The sequence below is a fragment of the Triturus cristatus genome, chromosome 5_1 (genome assembly GCF_964204655.1).
Source record: "Triturus cristatus chromosome 5_1, aTriCri1.1, whole genome shotgun sequence".
In the NCBI taxonomy this organism is placed as follows: Eukaryota; Metazoa; Chordata; class Amphibia; order Caudata; family Salamandridae; genus Triturus; species Triturus cristatus.
Window position 1 is genome coordinate 521,189,126 of NC_140587.1, and position 6,137 is coordinate 521,195,262.

Below are 6,137 nucleotides of genomic sequence, written 5' to 3' on the forward strand. Positions count from 1 at the left end.
CCTTTATACCAAATTACAAAAAGCACACTTTCAGGACCAAGATCTAGTTTTCTGCCAAATTCATTTGGTGCAATTCCATTCAGCTGCTGTGGTTGTAGCTCTGTCTAATTTTCCTAGCTGGAAAAGTGACAAATCGTTGTGCAGCAAAGTCTTTAAGCATGGGATTAACTGGTGCCATCTCCGCGGATCTGAAAAATGACAACAGCCTTTTAACTTTCCAGGCACAGTATTACAGCTTTAGGTTGGCAAAATTCCATCCAAGTGAAACTGAAATAAATAAATGACTTACATTTCTCTCTTATTAGAGCTACTCAGAGAGACATAGCTTTGTCCAGACACAAGGGAACATCCAGTATAAGACAAAACAATGCTCTTCCAGGGTTTGAGTGCTGCACAATCCATGCAAAAAAGAAAATAGGGAACCCTAGGTAGTTCCCAAATTTTAGGTGGCATAAGGCAGTCCAATGCCAGTGCACTTGAGCTGTCTCATATTGTTTCCTTTGCAATCCTTCATGTGTTTCCTGGATCAAGCTGCCATTTTATGTTATGAATCCAATGTGTGTAGCATGAGGTTTGAACTTCCTCCTTGTTTATTGACTCTTCTGATAATTGTCTAGTGTGTCTGCTATGGTCCTACTGTAAGCATACCTCCCATCATATTTTGTATGTTTAATATAACACTCTAAGTGGCCAAGGGTATGCCCAGATGTGGGTCCCGTGCTCACTGTGCCACTGGGACAAAGCAACATCCGACTGACAAACCACAATCAGAGTGAAGCCGATCTTGGATTGCTTGTGCTCTGTTCAGGGAAGACCTAGCCTGGCAGTTTGAGCTGTGCTGCTCTTACTCAAGCATAGTCAATAATGATCTGCATATGGCTGGGTCCAAATTGAGGTGGCATGGTGGACAAAAGAGCAATGGGTTGGAATGCTACCCCAAATGATTGCCAATGGTTAGAGTTGTTGCAAGTATTTCTCTCATCACCTTTTATATGTTTGATCTAATGCCCTGGGTGGCCAAGGGTATTCTCAGACATCGGTCCTGTGATCATTGTGCCACAGGAATCAAGCTACACAGATTGATGAGCTCCAACCAGCATTAAACTCGTCTTGGGTTTCTTGTACTGTGGTTCAGGGAGACCTGACCTGGCAGTATGGACTGGACTGTCATTGTAGCAGGGTCAAGACTGTTTTGCATATGTCTGGTTCCAGGCTGAGGTAGCAGGTGGGAGAAAGAACAATACGTTAGAATGCTGACCCAAGTGATTTTGTGTGTTTAAGGTAACGCCCTAAGTGGCCATGGGTATAGCAAGATTTGGGTCCGTGCTCACTGTGAGATTGGAAACAAGCTACAGCCAACAGAAGAGCCCCATTCAGGGCAAAACTGGTGTTGGTTTGCTTGTTTTCTGTGTCAGGGAGGCCCTAGCCTAGCAGTTCCAGTTGAACTGTTGTGACTGGAGCAGGTTTGTTAACATGGCATCCTTGGTGTGGTTTACCCCTAACTTTTTGCCTACAGATGTCCTGTTTTTGCTGAATTCGTTTTTGCTGGTCTTAGGACTCTGCACACTTTGGGGACATGCATCAACAAAAATACCGATCTCAAACGGACAGATTCACAGAATCTGCCCCTTTGCGACCGGTATTTTTGCATTTGGGATGCATCAACCCAAATGCAAATTCACAATTTAAGTAATCGCAAAATTTGCGATTACTTAAATTACAAATGCATTTAGGGAATCGCAAATTGTGATTCCCTAAATGCATTCGCAATTTAAGTAATCGCAAATTTTGCGATTACTTAAATTGCTAATTCCCTAAATGCAATGCATGATGCAATTTCAAATTGTGAATTTGCAATTAGGGATCGCAAATTACCATCAATGTGAACTTGATGTTTATTTGCAAAAACTTTGAAAAATGCACTGAAGTGCATTTTTCAAAGTTTCATGTTACACACACACACACGCCCTTGGGGCAATTATGTGCGCAACATGTGATAACATCTCAATTTCAGGGGTGCAACAGGGTGTCCCTTTGGCACCATTTAAATTGCATGCGCAATTTGCGAGTACCTATTTGGTACTCGCAAATTGCGCATGCAATTTCCATTCAGTCAATCAGTCAAATAAACTTTATTTCGGAGAATATCTCCATAAAAGATGCATAGAATTATATTATTATAAAAATATTTAAAAACATACATAAAATTAGTTAAAAAGTGGTTTAAAATATTTAAAACATTTAAAAGACCAGGACATCTATATGGCCGCTCGTTACAACAGTCATATACAGTTTAAACCAGTACAAATTGAATCAGGTGAGCGTTTTCAGGTACCGTCTCCTTGTATGCCAGAAAGCCCCCAGAAATTTGGCCACAGCAAACACAATATGGGCAGCCATTTCACTCTTGAGGATTCTAAAGGCTTCATGACACCTAGTAAAACCCAAGTTCCTGCAAATGGGGATGATCCATTTTCTCCGCGCCTCACTATAGCCCGGACAAAAGAATATTATATGCAGTTCAGTTTCATCACTTACTCTGCATGCCGGGCAAGTGCTAGGTGCGGACTCAGTCCAGTGACTAGTGAGTGCACGGATTGGCAGGGACCCATGCCTCCATTGCAGATACAGCTTCCTTATTAGTACTGGGTGTATATTGTCCAGGGCTGGTTCCAGGCTGTAAACATTTTTAATACAAATAAATTGCTCCGTGAGGGTTCTAGGGTTGTGCAGGGGTGGAATGTGGGAGCCTTGGAGTCATAGTACATTTTAGTGAGGGCCTTTTTTGGAAGCCTGGGGCAAGCATCTAGAGGATCATTCCATAGGGTGTCAAGGCCTAGACCCACCAGACTACTCCTTACAAATTTGAGCCAACCAATATTCCCCGAATTCGGAAGGCTAAGGACTTCCTGCAAGCCCTGCCTATAATGGATCAATTCGGGCACCGCCCACAGTCTGCGCCAGTAGATCAGAGGGCGGAGCGCCAGATCTTCTTCCAGGGGTCTAATACCTAAGTCAAGTCTTAGTGGCACTAAAGGTGTGCTTGGAGGGAGGGCTACTAAGCACCTGAGAAACCTGTTCTCCTCCTTTGCCAAGCAAGACGAGACTTTGTGGCCCCATAATTCACTGCCATAAATAACGGCTCCTCTGGCTTGCGCCCTATAAATGTGGAGCGGAGGGCCTATAGGTTTAAGAGTTGACCTATTCTTCCCCAACAGCCTTAATATCCCACCCACATGTTGTACTAGTTTTAGCTTTGCTTTCTCCTGATGCGGACCCCACCCCATTTTCTCATTGAGGGTTACACCAAGATATTCAAAGGTGTTAACCTGTTCTAGAGTATTGTTCCCTATACGGGGAATGCAGTGGAACCTAGGCGGGGGATTGAAGGCCATAAATTTGGTCTTCGTAGTATTAATCTCCAGTCCGTGCTCTCTACAGAAGTCCACAAAGCCATCCAGAACACGCTGGATTCCCATCGGCGACTTGGAGAGGAGGAGGGTATCATCCGCCAACATAATTGCCGGAACCCTCCTTCCTGCCAGCTTTGGGACGTCAGAATTAGGGACCCCGTTGAGGTGGTCAATGACCCCATTGACAAAGAGGCAGAACAGGGTCGGTGCAAGTACGCACCACTGTCTTACCCCTCTGCCAACGGGAAACTTGTTGGATAGGGCGCCCTGCTTACCACACCTCACTTGAGCATAGGTGTTGGTGTGAAGTCGAATAATCATCGACAATAGATCACTTGGTACCCCCACTCTAGCCAGCACTTCCCACAGCTTACCACGTGGAACCAGGTCAAAGGCCACCCTCAGGTCCACAAATACAGTATAGAGGCTGCCACCCTCCAACTGTATTGTTTTCCAATATATGAGGGACAGCCTGAAGACCTGGTCTATGGTAGAGACCTTTTGTCGAAACCCAGCCTGGAGGGGGCTCAAGATTTCCCTATCTTCGATCCAGTCCGAAAGCCGATCCAACAGAAGCCTCGCGAAAAGCTTCTGGGGGACGTCTATCAGACTGATCGGTCTGTAATTGGCTGGAAGCAGAGGTGAACCCCTTTTAAATATAGGGACAATCTCTGCCCCCAGCCAAGTAGAGGGAACCGCCATACCGTGGACAATAGCCTCTAGGCCCATAGGAATTAATGGGTAGCTATTCCTTAATTGCGATTTGCACTTTGCGAGTCGCAATTAAGGAATATGTAGGAATAGCAATTTTTTGGGCGATTCCTATATGCGTAGGGATTTGCGAGTCCTAAATAGCGGTTTCTTAAAATTCGCTATTTAGGATTCGCAAATCCTGACTTTGGTGCATTTGGCCCTTTACAACTGCCAACCATTGCTAAAGTGCTTGGCCTCTCTGTTCAAAACATGGTAACACTGGCTTGCACCCAATTAGCATATTTAATTTACTTTAAAGTCCTTAGTAAAGTGCACTACATGTGCCCAGGGCCTGTAAAATAAATAATACTAGTTAGCCTGCAGCACTGATTATGCCACTCTCTTAATTAACCCTTTAAACATGTCTCAGGCCTGCCATTGCAGAGCCTGTGTGTGCAGGTTAAACTGCCATTTTGACCTGGCAAAATAAACCTTATGCCAGGCCCAAACCTTTTATACATCTAAGTCGCCGATAAGGTAGGCCCTAGACAGCCCCAAGGGCAGGGTGCAGTATATATGAAAAGATGGACATACACTTTTAAGTTTTACACGTCCTGGTAGTGAAAAACTCTTTATTTCATTTTTCACTACTGCAAGGTCTGTCTCTCCCATAGGATAACATTGGTGTTGCCTTATGAATTTTTATAAATGTAAATTCCAAATATGAAGAGGTAGCTGGTTCATGTTTCATGTCTTTGGAATCCTAGTTTAAAATCCTAACTATTGGTGAAGTTGGACTTTAAATTACCATTCTGAAAATGCCACTTTTGGAAATTTACATTGGAACATAAACCCTGTAGTTAGTCTGGCGCTAGGGCCAGGACGGCAGGGCATCCGTGCACTTCAAAGGCATGCCTCTGAAGCTTCTCCCCACTTCAAATGCACAACTGTGTGTAAATGAACGACCTAAGACACCACCACTTCAATGCACTTCTCTACCTGTGGATACTCTGCCAGGAAGAAAGACTGCTGTGCTGCTACAAGGACATCCACTCTGCTTGACTGCTGCTCTGCAGGAACTGCTGCCGTCCTGTGCAGACCTGCTGCCTGCTGCCCTCTTGCCTGGGTGAGAAGGACTGTACCTGCATTACTTGAACCTAGGACCCAAAGTGACTCCAAGGGCTAGTTGGTTGGCCTCCTGATCTGAAGCTTCAGGGACATAACAAGCTTCCAACAAGCTTGCATCTGCACCTTGACTCTGCCTTCGAGGAGTCTTCCCTGCCTGGTTGTGCCACCCCAGTTCTGGATCCTTGGAAGTGGATCTAAGGTGCTCGGCCAGCCTCTGTGGATCCAGTGGAATAGACGCATCTCCTCTACTGTGTTTCACAAATTCGAGCAGGACTTAAGGTACTCTGTTTAACGGGCCTTACTGGGTCTCTGTTGGCAGCCCATCCTCCATCGCGATCAGCTTGAACTTGCAGCTTTGTCCCTGTCCGGTGTAAGTAGATTAATTGTTGGTGCTTAACAATTTTTGGGAGTTGTTTTCTCTAAAAACTTTAAAATTCAACATCTCTGATTCTACTGATTGGATGTTTGCCCTTTTGGTCTTGTTTATTTTCATTGAACTAATCCTTATTGTTCTAACCAGGTGTTGGATCTTTTTGCGTGGTGTTTTCACTATTTTACTTTTTGAAGGGTTGCACGAATAGTTTACACATTGCCTCCATGTTAAGCCTGACTGATCTGGAGGTTGAGCGCAAGTTAATTTGGGGTTTTCTTGTGCCTGACACGGACTGTGGTTGCTGCTTGACCAGGGCTCACACCCCAGTCAACCAACAACCCAATTTCTAACAAGGGTCAAGACTGATTTGCATGTAGCTGTGTCCAAACTGAGGTGGCATGGTAGGCAAAAGAACAATGGGTTGGAATGCTACACTGAGAAATATTTGGAGGTTGTACTTGGTGCAAGCATTCCTCCCACAACATTTTTGTATAAGAGGGCTGGGTGGGGCGGACCCATGATGGCCACAG